At 44.5% G+C, this 15,580-nt stretch overlaps 1 long non-coding RNA gene across 1 annotated transcript in view; it reads left to right on the top strand.

Moving 5' to 3' along the window:
• The window catches only part of LOC129046395 (uncharacterized), a 68,398-nt gene extending 54,327 nt beyond the window's left edge, over nt 1-14,071 (top strand). Inside the window, exons 4-6 of the long non-coding RNA XR_008507584.2 lie at nt 7,430-7,696; nt 8,292-8,474; nt 10,006-14,071. This is a non-coding gene — a long non-coding RNA (uncharacterized LOC129046395). The remainder of the gene's footprint in view (nt 1-7,429; nt 7,697-8,291; nt 8,475-10,005) is intronic.
• The last annotated feature ends 1,509 nt before the right edge of the window (nt 14,072-15,580 follow it).

The following is a 15,580-nucleotide window of genomic DNA, read 5'->3' as shown; positions in this document are numbered from 1 at the left end:
TTCTGACCCACCTAAAATCTGTGGAAATTGGCTGTATCGTAGCTGACAATCCAAATGATAAATAAATCCCCTTTTCTTTCTCTTTGGGGATCGCTTTATTCCGCATCAGTATGAGAAAGTCAAAACATAATCTCTGACACTCCCATGCCCCCACCTACAATCCCCAAAGCCTGAGAATCATAGTGGTGTGCCTTGGCAGCGGCCGCCTCCCACATTCCATCAGGAGCTCAGGATCTGGGGAAAAGGGATAAAGACAAGGAAAACGTCAGAAAATCCAATTTTTAAAAGGGAGAACTTTTTGTGGTGTTGACCCCCCAAAGATGATTATATGTGGCTCAGATTGCATGCGCTATTTTCTGTGCCATGTATTTTCAAAGTCCTTTCCCAGATAGAATATCTAAGAGAGTCCCCCCCCCTCCAAAAATGATTTTTATTTTCCATATGGTACATGCTAGTAATTCTGGCATTTGACCACATTTATGTAAACATGCAGAGATACCTATAAATTATTGGACTTATCCCAGTTTGAGTTTCCAACTATGTACTACAATCATTACAGCTGTTCTTACTTTAGCCTCAGAAGATATTTCGGTCCATTTATAGGCTGATTAGTCATTTAGACTGTAGACTACATTTATGACATTGTTTGGGGGTGGGGAACATACCAGATATTCACTGGAGACACCAAGAATCCATATTTAAGCCAAGAGTTCTTCAAACTGGTGGGGGCCCCCTAACCTGAGCTCTCACACCCTGAGTAACGATTGACTGTCAGTCACCCAGGGCCACCCCACACCTTGAGATGACTTCGGGAGAACCCGGGCTCCCCCCGCCCAACCCCTCTCCGCAGAGTATTGAGATAGAAGAGAGCGATTGGCCAGGAGAACTGAGAGCCTCACTTGTAAAAATCTGGGCCCTACCCAACAGATCTGGGACTTGTCGGGGCGGGGATGGGGGAGGGGGCTTAATTATAGCGTTGTAGGCAGCTCGGCAGTGAAGACTAAACTGAGCTTTCTCACTCAACTCCGCCCTGCTCATCCCTACCACAGGTCTCGCCACCTCGCCTAGCCCAGGCTGAGCTCAGATCCGGGGAAGGTCCTATGGATTTTCTATGGAAATCTTGGGCTCGCGCCTTGTGCCAACACCAGGGCCAGCCTGCTGGGGGCGCCCTAAAGTAGCCGCTGCTCCCACTGCTCTTTTCCTCGAGGACTTGGAGGAGTCAGTCCACCGTATTGTTTTTAAATAGCCATGCAGTTTATTCACAAAGCATCTTAAGTTTCAGGCACTTCTCACCACCCCTCCCCCAAAGCCCTTTTCTATGTTCTATTTAATGTTTTCTCTGAGCCTCACAATCACGAAGAAAGGTAGTCTGTATAGAGAGGTGAAAAATGATTTCCCTAAGTTTGGGTGGGACTCTGTGGTGGAGACTAGAATAGGAGCCTAGCATCCTGATTCCTAGACCTGTGCTCTTCCTACAAAAGCTCTTTACAGTGAGGATAATAATAAACAGAAAACACTTATGCTATCCCTTTTATTTTCTTTTCCTCTTTAAAACTCTGACATGTTTTATTTATGTCAGTTCTCCTGAGATCAGTTTTCATGAAACCCTAGTACTTTACTGGCTGTCCTCCATGCTCAAACAATGTTGGGTAGGATCTCCAGTCTTGTTCTGATTTATTCAGCAGATGGGGAGTTATTATCGATATTTCTTCAGAGTTCGAGGGGTATTTTTGGATGATAAAGTTCGTTTCCATTTATCATCATTTTATCCCTGGTGCTGGCTTTGGGGGCTCTGATTTTTCCGTGCGAATGTGAACCATGAGGTTGCATTCAACCTGGTCTGTTTTCAAAGACTGAAGAATAGAGAGCAGGATGCAGAAAATATATGGTGGCCTTCGGCAACTTGGTGGAAATTTTGACTTAAGGGAAAGCCAGTGTTGACTCGAATCTTTGTTCTTATCTCTTTAAAGCTGGAAGAGGTCATAGAAAACATTTAGTAATTCTGGTGCAAGGCTTTTGTTCTCCCCAGGGCAGAAAATGAGACTCAGAGAAGTCGGGAGGCTTGTCTGAGATCACACAGCTCCCGGAAGGCGGTGCTGAGCTAACGTCAGGCCTGAGGTGTTGTCTGTGAAACCACAGGGCCTCTCAAAGACAAGGGCTGGCTACACCCAGAGAATGCTGAGGGACATTCTATGTGATTAATTCTATTCAGCCTTACAAGCACTCACTGAGGCCACCGCAGGGAAGACCAGCAGGTATTGTGTGGAACCCTACAGCCTCAGAAGGGCTGACCGGGCAAGTGGCTTCATCCTCTCTTCTGTTCTCCTCCGAGGGGCCTGAGATCAGGCCTCTTGGGCTGTTGTTATGTCTGCATTGAAAAATCCACCCTGAGGACTAAAATCTTTAATTTGGATGGATGGGGCCCACACTTTTTCTTTCCTGCGGTAACGAAAAAGAGGGCCATGGAGAGGCTTTCCTACCCAAACCACAGGGAGATTAAAGGGCTAGGGAGGAGGGACGCATTTTGAGTGTGGAAGTCGCAGGATTCTTGGGCCCACAAAGGAGTCTTCTCATTATTAATGGTGGTTCTGTAACAGCTGTGGCTTGGAAATGGGAAAGACAGGAGGCAGGAGAGACCCATGTGTGGGTTTGTGTGGCTCTGACCGCAGGCGGGTGCTTTGGACACGGTGTCCCACTGACACTCGATGCCCACGTGGGACAAGACTCCCTCCTGGCCACCTTCTTCCTCCCACAGAGGCAGGAAGCCCAGTGGGGGAGGAGCTGAAATTGCTAAGAATAGCCATGGTCTTTGGGACTTGCTCTTTTCATGGAATCAATGGAATTAGAAATGAGATATTAGCTCTAATCAGTCACATATGTTGGGTTCTCAGCCCCTAGGAAAAGAATTTCGGACTGCAGCTCCTCACCCAGTGGGGAAAATGCATCTACACCTGTGGATGTGGCGGGGCCCCTCTTCTGTCCTCTGGAGGGTCCAGGACAAAAATACATGCTGTACTAAGTATATGCTGTCAGTCTGTCATCTGGTCTGATATGAAGTGGCCAGACTTCTGACTAAGCATCCCTTATGTGGCTTTTCAACAAGTGTAGAAGAATTTCAAGGCACACAGATCCACACGGAGCCAAGAAAGAGAATTCCACCCTCTCCTTTGTCTTTTTCGCTTATGTTTCTGAGATGTGGGGCGTTTGGTAAATTAGGCACACCGTGAAAGGATGGGTTTTTGGTTTGGTTTGGTTTGACTTTTCGTTTTACAAAAATTTAAAATTACGAGAAGAGTCAAATGAGTCCCTGTGTGCCCATGATATAGATGTGGGTCATGGAGATGGTCAGCAGGTTTTCACTGAGCCTGTGAGTTCCTCAGTAAGGCCCCTGACTACCTGCATCAGAATCACACCCAGACCTCTCCATTCGGGACCTCCAGGCAGGCTGGGACACTGCCCTGTGTGCCGTCCCCAGTACTGCTGATTGTCAATCTCCATGAACCTTCCTGTGCACCTCACAGTAGCTCAGGGATCTGTTCATTTGTCCCCGAGTTCTTTGCATCACCGAGTTCCAGGGAGTGGTCAGAATATTCTGCTCACTATACCATCTCTTTGCATTTCACCTTTGAAAAACAAACACAAACAGGGAGAACCAGCCCCTTTTCTTGTTCTGACATAACACTCTTGCACGTGGCTACTAAGCGTGACCCTTGTTCAAACTTAACAGACCTACAAGTGAAAATAAAACCTCATGTTAAGGGTCTTGCCAACTTTTTAATACTTACATTTAATTTAGGATTCACATTCAAAGTTGGTCGTATAGCCCTGGGCCTGTGCTTAACTTAAAAATGCCCTCTGTGGATTATCTGTGTATGGGTGATGGGTGTGAATACACACACACACACACAAAACACTAGTAGAACTTTTAAATGTCGACATTTAAGTATTGCAAAGAGAGCAAAAAGCAGAGTTAATTTTCTGGAGAGATTCTGAGTCCAAGGTCACATCTATAGTTGTCTATAGTTGGGAGTCTGCATTATGTGATTTAAAACAAAAGGAGTTGAGGAAGCCGGGGTGGGTGAAGTGGAAAAGGACAGGGTTGGGTGGTAAGGGAACAAAAGGCTGATTAGGTGATAGCGCGTTCAAATCCTAGTGAGATAGCAGAGTCGTGGCCGAGTAAGAGATTGCAGCCCTCCCCAGAGGCTCCCCCATATCAGTACACGCTTCTCATATGTATCTGCATTCCTCACCACACCGTGCTCAGGACCACGTAGAGCAGGTGCCTGGGGTTTAAATGAATGCCGCTCCTCAGCTTCGTCTGAAGGGGCCACTGGCACAGTTTCAAGGCTTAGAGAGGCCCAGAAGACCTGCAGTCCTGCCCCGGGGGGCCCACATTTGGCTCTCTCTCTGGGCTTCCATTGCTACGGCCAACATGTTTCACAACTTCAGGAACCACATTCACTTACATAAAATAGGGCGTGAATGGAGCCCCCAGAGCTGGGTACCAGGTAGCCCCGGACACCTTCTGGAAGGACCACAGTGGCCACTATGAGCACAACCTCTGGGTTAGCAGATTAGATTCGCGTATTTCACATTTGCCCTCCTATTGTTCACTCACTCACAAATGCTCCTCTTCTGCAGGTTTATGCTACTTTCCCAGGGATGCCTGGGGGCCGTGTCCCACTCAGGAACTGACCCTCCTCTTTTGCCCCAGTACCTTTTATCCTCAGCCTTCCTATCCCTGTTCTTTTTTTTTTTTTTTAAGTTTTTTTTTTTTTTTTTTTTTTGACAGAGAGAGAGATAGCGAGAGCAGGAGCACAAGCGGGGGAGTGGGAGAGGGAGAAGCAGGCTTCCCGCGGAGCAGGGAGCCCGATGCGGGGCTCGATCCCAGGACCCTGGGATCATGACCTGAGCCGAAGGCAGACGCCTAACGACTGAGCCACCCAGGCGCCCCATCCCTGTTCTTTAAATATCATAAATGCTGAGAGTATCTGGGATGCTTACAGTTGAAGACATTCACTTTATTGAGGTTCTAACAGAGGCCTTAAGAGTTATGGCTCTTGGAGAAAGGAAGGATAAATATGATATTTTGGGCACACACTTTTTCAATTATGGGCAGCTCAAACCCAGTATTGCTCCTCATCCATCTCAATCTGAAGGCTGGTGGGGAGGCTGCTCCTAAACATCTTTGCACACTTAATCTCAAGCCCCACTCATGCAGCTTCTAAATTTTTTAAGATTAATCAAATCTAAGCCTTGCAAAGTGCACACTCTGATTTATATGAGTTTTGGCAAACAAGCACACCGGATAAAAAGCTTCTTAGTTGGAAATGACAGCGTTAGGTGAACAAGGGCTAGAAAACCATATAAAGGCACCCTGTTTAATGAGCCGGTGGCAGCTCCCGAAACTCAGTTAAAGGACTCTAAACGTGCTGTTGTATTAAGGTGGGGGCCTCTAGGTAACATGGCAGAAATTGGTGTGTTCTCCTATCCTTAGATTTATTTTTGAGGTCTAGTTCCCATGAAGGAAAACCCTAGGAAGTCCAGTCTCAGAGGAAAGGACACAAAGCCATGCAAGGATCTTGTTGTAGGAGCTGGAGGTGAAGGGTGGGAAGCTGGAATCAACTCTGGCTCAAGAACTCATCTTCTAGAAAGATGCCCAATTGTCCAGTGTCCAGGGAGCAAAGGGCTCAGTGAATTTGAACTTGACTGAAGCCATTGCTATCCAAGAAGGTCTGACATAATGAATCAATATGGCAGCAGTCATATAGGATAGTAACATGTAGTTAGGACTGGCATTAGTTCATGGTTCTGAGTTACTGTTTCATTAGAAGCATTTCCCAGCAGTTAACTTTAATCTCAGCCTTAATCTTTAGCAAACTTAAGCTTGTCCCATAAGAGCACTGAAAGTTGTGAAGCCTTTTGGCTGACTGTGCCCTGTTCCCCTTCCAGGGGAGGGGCACTGACAGAGTCAGGCTGGCTGGCTGAGTGGGCTGGGCTCAGGGTAGAGTGCCAGCCCACGAGGGAAGTATTCAGTAGGAAACAGGCAGAAGCCCAGCCACACAAATTGGACTGTCCGATGGGAGATGGGGGTTACTTATGGCTTGTCAGTCTCAGCACCAAGTACACCAGATATGGGGCAGATGTGTAGGAACAAGATAGGTTCCAGACCTAGCAGACAAAGGTCTGAGGCCTCCAAAAAACATTGGTCTTTGTCAGGCTAGCCTGAAAATTGGGTGGGGCTGGGCCCTGCAGCTACCTAAGGAGGAAGAATTCTTCCTAAGACATATATCAAAGGAGGGGCGCCTGGGTGGCTCAGTTGTTAAGCGTCTGCCTTCCATTCAGGTCATGATCCCAGAGTCCTGGGATGGAGCCCCGCATCGGGCTCCCTGCTCCTCGGGAAGCCTGCTTCTCCCTCTCCCACTCTCCCTGCTTGTGTTTCCTCTCTCGTTGTGTCTCTCTCTGTCAAATAAACAAAATCTTAAAAAAAAAAAAAAAAGACATATATCAAAGGAGCAGTACCCTCTATGAAAACAGAAGAGAGTTTAAAACTAGCACCTAGAAAATAATGATTTAAAATAAACATTTGACGGGTGCCTGGGTAGCTTAGTCAGTTAAGCATCTGCCTTCAGCTTAGGTCATGATATTAGGTTCCTGGAATGGAGCTCCGTGTCGGGCTCCCTGCTCAGAGGGGAGTCTGCTTCTCCCCTCCTGCTCCCCCTGCTTGTGCTCTCTCTCTCTCTCAAATAAATAAAATCTTTTTAAAAAATAAATTAAATTAAATAAACATTTGAATAATACCGGTTATGTTTTATTCTATATTTTCTTTTAGGGTATTTTGTAATAACATGCCTATATTCTTTCAACCCGTCACATGTACTGAAACTTTTCCTGGAGAAACAGTGAAATATCAGAGTAACACGTGCACCTCCTTACACAGTGAGCAGCAAGAATTCAGAGCACAGTTTAACCTTGCTTGCCAGGTGTCTGGCTTGCCTTTGCGGAGTTCATGCTCTCTGAGAAATAAGGTTAACATGCAGGAATGATAAGGACCCATATAAGCCAGATGGTGAATGCCATAGGGATTCAAAGAAATGACTGATACATGAGGTTCACAGTCATGCGGAAAAGACATACAGAACCCAAGAACAGGTAGGATACAATTTCAGGGAAAGAGTGAGGGGAGCAACCGTTAAGCACAGAGCGCTCATGGGCTGGTGCATGGCTACAGCACCCTAATGAAGTACACAAGTATTCTCCCCCTTTATAGGCGAGGAAACTGGGCACAGCCAGTTCCTGCTTTAACCCGACCATCCCTGCCTCTTGTAAGCTACCAATAGGGTAACAACAGTGCGATACAATGGCAAGATCCAGCTCATATATGCTTCGTTTAGTTTTGCTTTTAATTATTAGCGTCACTTGTTCTTAGGTACCTTGAGCCATCCTGGAGGAAATATTTGAAACTGGTACCCGCTAGGAGCATCGCTTCTTCCCTGGCATGTCTGGGGATTTGGGCTGGTGGGCTATAGTGCTGCCCGCCGTCCTGCACTGGACTACGCATTCCAGAATTGGAATTGGCTCCACATCCAGGGGCTGTTTCCCTGAGCACCTTCCATGAGGAATGGCTTCAAAGTACCTCTGCTCTTTGACCAGAAGACACGAAACTTCAATTACCATACTTTACAATTCTCTTCACGTAAGTAGATCAGATTTTTAAAGAAGTTCAGTTTCTTGAATTTTATTGTGTGTTTACTATGAGCAAGGTATGGTAGGTGCTGTAAGGGAGACAGTGATGAGTAAGAAAAGGACTTAGGGGTAAGCAGAGTACATGGAAATAACTGTAACACGAAGCCAAACAAACAGCAGAGTGTCAGACCTGGAAGAACTGGGTTTGATTCTGGTCTTCACTACTACAGGACTTACAGGCTGTGTGATTTTAGGTTAAGTCACTTAACTGCATGGAACTCAATTTACTAATTTGTTCAATAGGAAGAATAAGACTTTGTCTTACAGGATCGTCATGATGATTAAATTCAGTATTTTGATAGGCACATTAAAGATACAATATTAATTATTACACAAATTTTAATACACATATTAATTATTAATAATATTAATTATAATTACCATACAAATATTAATTATTATATTCCAAATATATCAGTGTTGCAATAGAAATGGTAGGTGTTAAAAGGAGAATGGGAGCTATCTAGTGGGATATCTGTTTTGGTTGTGAATGATGCACCTTCGTGTTTAGTCCTCTTCTAATAATTTCTCACTTTCTCTTTTAGGATATGGAGACTCCATGGTTGAGCATCACCTTCATACGGAGAATTAAAAATAAGCCCTCGGAAGGAAAGGCAGGGAACGGAGGTGAAGAGAGTGGAACGTTGCCATTGGTCAAATGATGGGCTGTGTTTATTTTCAATCACAAAACTATACATCCATGCTCACCCAGTGTCTGTCACATCCAGGTACTAGTCTGGGAATGTTCTAAATAAGGCAAAGCTTGGAAGTATACCTGCTCTTTGGGGAAAACGAACCCTCAAGTATTATTCCTAATTATTTTCGTCCTTTAGTCATGTCTGGTCTTCCAAATATGGGATCAGACATTTACCCACGTCTCGCTCTCCTCTTATAAACATTCATTCATTATTTTTCTTCCAGTAAATATTAATTGAGAGCTAACTATGTGCTAAGCACCATACTGAGCACTAAGCCTTCCGACATGGGTAAGACCCAGGCCCTGACCTTACACCACTGATAGTGCCAGGGAAGATGCAAATGGGCCACTTCAAAATGATGTGTTAGGTATTCCCCGAAATGAAATAAGGTGCTCTGGAGCCTTGCTTCCTCTGAGAAAGCTTTCCTTCCTTGCCCTTAGGCTGCATTACGCACTCTTTCTAAAGCAAGTCTCCAGAGCACCTTATTTTCTCAATTAAGATTTATTGAAAGAAAAAATGAATGAATAAGTGTTTCTAAGAGACAAGGTGGTTATAAGTGAGCCTGCTCATATAGAAACCTGATTGTGAATGGTCTTACAGGTTTTGTACCATTTGGGGTTATTCAAAAACCAACTGATGTGTGAGCCCATTTTGTAAGAGCAGTTTTATTTTTTTATTTTTTTAAAGATTTTATTTATTTATTTGACAGAGAGAGACACAACAAGAGAGGGAACACAAGCAGGGGGAGTGGGAGAGGGAGAAGCAGGCTCCCCACTGAGGAGGGAGCCCGATGCGGGACTTGATCCCAGGACCCTGGGATCATGATCTGAGCCGAAGGCAGACACTTAATGACTGAGCTACCCAGGCACCCCAGTAAGAGCAGTTTTAAAAATGAAACACCATAATCTTGGATTTGTCAGTGAACGGGACAACACAGACCTAGCGGAAATTTCTTTTCAGGCATTCAGGACAAGCAGAAGATTTGTCATTATAATGCCTACTGTTGATCAGATCCCTTTGATGTTTATTTTATTTATTCTTTACAATAACCCCATAGACCGGTCTTATCATCATCTCTACCTTATAGCTGGTAGGGCCCAGCCGTAGAGTGGCATTTATACGCTCCTTTAGGGTAACAACTTGTTAAATCAGATAATGAAAGGAAATAAGGAAGCAGTACTTGGCAACCGAAAGTTGAGTTTTTGTCAAATTAAGTTCTAAAAGGTCCCAATTTTTGCTTCATTCAGATATCCAGGCTTCTATTGGATTCTGCTTCATACTTACATACATACAAAATAAAGAGGGCTCTAATCCTAGTATCCAGGTGGATGTGGATAGTGTAATATGAAAAGTTAGTACAAACATCATAAAACATTAAGTGGAATGTTTATAGTGGGTTTAGAGGTTGATCATTCAGTTTAAGGAGACTGGTTGGAATTTGGAACTGTTAAAATGACCAGAAGATATTCTCCCAGAACCAATTATTCTGTGGCTATCCATTTTTGGAACTTTCAACAAATTCAACTTGATAAACATTTATCACACACCTACTATGTGGCAGGTGCTGTGACAGATACTGAAGATGCAAAGATGAAAAAGCATCTGTTTCTGCTGTGTCGGAAGTTGCTCTGATCCGAAGCCGGGGGGCGGACTCTAAGGAAGCCCAGAGGACGGAAGGATGATGCGGCTTGGTGCGGGGCTCACAGGAAGGCTTTCTCCTTGAGGCAACCATTGAACCGGACCTTGAAAGTTTCATAGGCCTTCGCTGGACTACAAGAAAGGACACTCTTTTTTATTTTCTTTTTTTAAGATTTTATTTATTTGAGAGCGAGAAAGGGCACGAGCCGGGCGGGGGCGGGGAGGGACAGAGGCAGAGGGAAAAGCAGGCTCCCCACAGGAGCCTGATGTGGGGCTCGATCCCAGGACCCTGGGATCATGACCTGAGCTGAAGGCAGACGCTTAACCAACTGAGCCACCCAGGAGCCCCTCAACTCTATTTTTAACTTGATTTTTAAAAAAATCTTGCTCTATATGTTATTAGCCTTTTAAATGTGAACCTATGCTTATGAAGTAAATGTTTAGCTTTGTTGCTTAATAAAAGTTCTACTTTTGGGCGCCTGGGTGGCTCAGGTGGTTAAGCGACTGCCTTCGGCTCAGGTCATGATCCTGGAGTCCCTGGATCGAGTCCCACATCGGGCTCCCTGCTCAGCAGGGAGTCTGCTTCTCCCTCTGACCCTCCCCCCTCTCATGTACTCTCTCTCATTCTCGCTCTCTCAAATGAATAAATAAATCTTTTAAAAAAATGATAAAAGTTCTACTTTTGTGGGGGAAAAAAGGCCCATTTTAGACAAGTGTGCTGCATTCTCTCTGACTGAGTTGCTCAGGCTGAAGGGGATTCAGAGGGGTCTGGATACTGAGGCTGCAACCAGGTGGCACCTTTATTAGTACCTTGGCAGAAAGGGAGCATCACTTTGGGAATACCGACTCATATTCATAGAACAATGGCAGACATTATCGTACCAAAATGGAAAATCCAATGCACCAACTTTATTTCCAGGGTGAATTTTGAGTATATGGAACCCTTGCCAGCTGTGGAGAGATGGAAAGTGCATTGAACTTGGAGGCAGAAGATTGGGTTGCCTGTGTCTGCCACTTACTTGCTGTGTGATCTTGTGCAAACCATTTAACTTCTCTGAGCTCAGTGTTCTCATTGATAAAATCATGAGGACCAGAGAAAGGTCCGTGGAAAGTCTTCATTTTCTAGGAGCGTGGTGTCAGATCTTCCAGAGAGGTTGTGGATAGGATTAATAAAATCCCGTATTTGACTGTGACTAGCCCAGGGCCTGGAGCAAAGTGGCCACTCCAAAGCTGCTTGCTCCTTTCTTCATTGTTACTCTGAGCAGAGCATTGACAAGCCTGCAGTACATGGTGTCCTGCCAATCAGGAACAACATGACCAATGGCCTCTACCCTAGCAGAGCCACCATTTTCCTGCTGCTTGGTAGGTAGAAGAAGGTATGAAGCATTATGCTAGCTGAGCTGGTGGAATCCATGTCTCTCAGGACTTTAAGTGCTTGGGGAGCAACTGAGTCTTTTCCTTATTTGGGTATCAAAATAAAATCTCCAGGGGTGCCCAGGTGGCTCAGTCGGTTTAGCTTCTGCCTTCAGCTCAGGTCGTGATCCCAGGCTCCTGGGATGGAGTCCCTCGTGGGGCTCCCTGCTCAGCGGGGAGTCTGCTTTTCCCTCTGCCTGGTGCTCCCCCTGCCCGTGCTCTCTCTCTCTCTCTGCTTTCTCTTTCTCTCGTTATCAAATAGATAAAATCTTTTAAAAAAATAAATAAAATCTCCAAAGTAGAGAGAGATCTAGTGTAAAACTGGAATGCTCAAATGGTTCACACGATCCGTGTCTGAGAATCAGAAAAGTCAGTTTCATCGGACATCCTTAGAAAAGGAGGCACGAGCAAGGGTGGGCCTGGTTTGGAGGGTGTCAACACGCAGATGGGGTGTGGAGGAGGGGGACAGGATGTAGAGAAGGATGCCCTGACATTCCTTCAATGGCTGCAAATTGCTTTGTAAGGGAGGATTCCCCACTCGGGATCAATAAGCAATTCTCAGCTGATATTCTTTAAAGCACATAAAAGTGTGGAAGCAATCATACGGCGGGGGAGTTTCCATGGGGCCCTAGGCAGGCTGAGGTAGAAGAATGAAAGCTGCCTTAGAGGGCTCAGGAGAGGGAGGAAGGGAAACAGCTGTGAGCATCTCTGGAAGGAGGAAACCTGTAATATTCACACACAGGGTGAGAAAGAAAGAAAAGGAACAAGGACATAGGGCAGCCGGAAACAGCACATTTCCACTGATTTCACTTTTGAAAGCATAATGGTCTTGTTAAAAAAAAAAAAAAATTGGGGAACTGGTGCACTGGAGGGTTTGTTTTTAACCAATGAGTCAACAAGTTGGGCTTTAACTTTAAAACTGTAATTCCACCTTTACTGTTTGTTGGAGGTCTCATCAACATGGGTTTGAGAGGGAGCACTCAAAGTTTAACACTGTATCCACTGAATTTAACTTGTCCGAAGATGGAAATATGGTCTACACCGCTGCTCGTTTTGTGTGGGCTGGAGGACTGCTGGTCTATAACCTGGTCTATAAACATCTATAACCAAGATGATAGGAACACATACTGGGAAATTAAAAGAAATGTGGACAAGAGGGAGGCAGATAACACCTGTTGTGCTGAGCATCCACTAAATCTTTCTGAGTCTTTGCCTCATCTGATAAATGAGGACCCATCTCGCCGGCTGTTGTGAAAATAAGATTCGGTAACTGTAGGAGTAGATACTGAGCAGATAAATGGTGCACTTTCTCTGGCAGACCTGCAGGTACCCTCGTGTTTTCTGAAGAAACATTTGTTACCTGCCATGTAGAAATGTGCTTTGTGTCATCTAAGGCAAATGGGGCGCTGGTGATTGAATCTAAGTTTTCTCTTCTTCCAACCTCAAGGGGCAAAAGTTAAGTTAGGAGAATGGATATTTCGTGTTTCTTGCTGTGTCACAGAGTCGTTGGTTGGGGGGAGTTTGCGGGGGGCGGGAAGAATGATGGCTATTTTGATGTCTCTATTAATCATACACTAGACCCTTGCCAGGCAGCCGAAACAACTACATTTTCTGGCGTCATTTATATACTGCTGGCCTATGGAGAGGGAGCTTTGGAGAGGGTCCCAAAGGAAAGCCAACAGCAAGTGTGCACTTCTCTCAGATACCATGCTGGGCACTTTCAAATGCAATATTCCTTCAGCTCCTCGACCTACCCTAGGAAGGAATATGTCCACTTTAGGAAAGGAAAGACTGCAACTGAGAGAGATTGACGTGCCCGCACACTTACTACAATCAGTGTTTGGACTCTGACTACAGAGAAGCATTGAGCCTGAGATCCTTGTGAGCTGGGGGCAGGGGAGGGACAGAAGAGTAAGCACCGAGTCTGTCAATACTGATTCAAAATCCTCATTGCTTCTGCTACGGACATCAGTCGAGTGTGGTCAGAAAACCTCTGGAAGTTTCTGGCACACACGGAACCTTTCCAGCCACCCCTAGCACATCTCCGGGGCTCTGGCTCGTGAGGGAAGCCACGGGCCCTCTGCGTGCCAGGGCAGACAGCTCTGGGTCAAAGGGATGATTTCAGAATTAACTTCATCTCATGGATGAGTTTCATTTCATTGACAAATAGTCCTGCCCGGGTTGGCCATGAGTGCGTCTCTAGGGAAGGACCTTGTCGTGGGACGATTTAGAGGGATCTTATTACTCTGTGTAATATTGCTCTTTTTACTGTGATAAAAGAAACTGCCACTTCTTAAATACCCACTGGCTATGGACTGCATTTTACACATATCATCTCATTTAATTCACACAATGACTCTATGTAGTAAATATATTCACTCTTATTTTATAGACAAAAAGGCTCAAGAAGGCTAAGAGGCTTGCCAAAGGTCACAGTAAGTGGCAGAGCGGCAATGCACAATGCCATCTTTTTAATGCTCAAGAGTGTGGTCTTTCCACCTCACTGTAATGTGACTCCCTATAATAATGAATAATAAATAAAGAAATAATAATAAATAAATAAAATAATAAATAATGACTCCCTACGTTGAAATGGGGCCTTGTGCCTGGGCTCTGGGAGTTCAAGTCTGCTGTTCTCCTAAACAAAGTTCTTCCTCTGTGAAGTTAACTTGCATTTTCTAAAACTCTATATCGAGATAAATTGGAGGATCAGTGATACCAAAGATGATCTCTGTTCCTTCCAAGGCATCTTCCAAGTTTCCAGTCCTGAAACCCAGGGCACTCCTGGGAATTTAGCTTTGAATCGTCACTCACCCTCCATCCTGGATGCTACCAAGGTGTTGATTCTTTCTTCCTAATGTTTCCTGTAGTCACTGCTGGTCATCGCACCCCATGTCACCACTCTCTTGTGTTATTTCAGTAGTTTCCAAACTGCTCCTTGCATGTAGGCTCTTCCCGTGCTCAGTCCTGCTGCTAGATCGACCTTCCCCAAAACATCATTTTGTAAATGTCAATCCTCATTCAGGAGTATTCCACTTATGTGACGCAGCCTTTTAGGCCGATGTTGGAGAAGAACAGTTAACGACATGATATGGAAAAAATGTCCACAGTATGTTGTTAAATGAAAAAAATGCTTACAAAATATAGCAAATGTTAATACAGGTGATCTGTGCGTGGTAGAATTATGGATAAGTTTATCATCTTTTTGCTTATCTAGAGTTCTTAACTTTTTTGCAATAAATGGTAGTCTCGTAACAAGACAAAAAAGTAGAAGCTACTGTAAAAAATCAGAAAAAAAGCACCCAGCGTAGTATAAAATAGAACAATGATAAAATTGCATTTTTTACCATTCAGTGGGCAAAAAGAGTTGAAATTATACTAGCCAGTGTCTGCCAGGGTGAAGACAGGGGCATCCTTGCACACTGTGGGTGAGAATGGAAACTGGTACAAACTTAGTTGGAGACGATGTGTGCAGGATTCATCACCGTGAAAAGTTTGCATCAGCTTGAACCGAAGAATTCAATTTTAGGAATCCATGGTGTAAAGAGATGGTTCTCAAAGTCTAATCTAATCTGACTGCATCAGCTTCACATTAGAACTTGTTAAAAATGCCAATTCTCAGGCCCTACACCTGAACTACTAAATCAAACTCTGGGAGCAGGGTCCGGAAATCCGTGTTTTAACCAGGGGACTCTGAAGCACATTTAGTGTTTGAGAGTCACTGCTCTAGAAATACCATCAGGTAGTACCTCTGTGTGAACAAGAGCTGCAATGATACACGTTACTACCTTATGTGTAATGTCATAAAGTTATAAACAATCTATGTACTCAAGAGAGAAATTGCCAAATAGGTCAAACCAACCTATCCTGTGAAATACTATGTACAGTTAAAGAGAAAAAGCATTAGCAGGGAAAAATTGTTAGGACACGAGGTTTAGTAAAAATAAAAAGAACAATTTGCAAAAATACCTGTAATATTATTAACCATGGTCAAAGCATACTTGAAATACTCATGTTTTAACTTTTCAAACAATAAATTCATTTATTACCTATGTAAAAAAAAAAAAAAAAAACCCTCCCATCAG

The sequence above is a fragment of the Mirounga angustirostris genome, unplaced genomic scaffold, assembly GCF_029215605.1.
Source record: "Mirounga angustirostris isolate CCGP_5_RB_7025 unplaced genomic scaffold, mMirAng1.0.hap1 SCAF_4, whole genome shotgun sequence".
Taxonomy (NCBI): domain Eukaryota; kingdom Metazoa; phylum Chordata; class Mammalia; order Carnivora; family Phocidae; genus Mirounga; species Mirounga angustirostris.
This window is presented reverse-complemented; position numbering and strand designations above follow the sequence as displayed.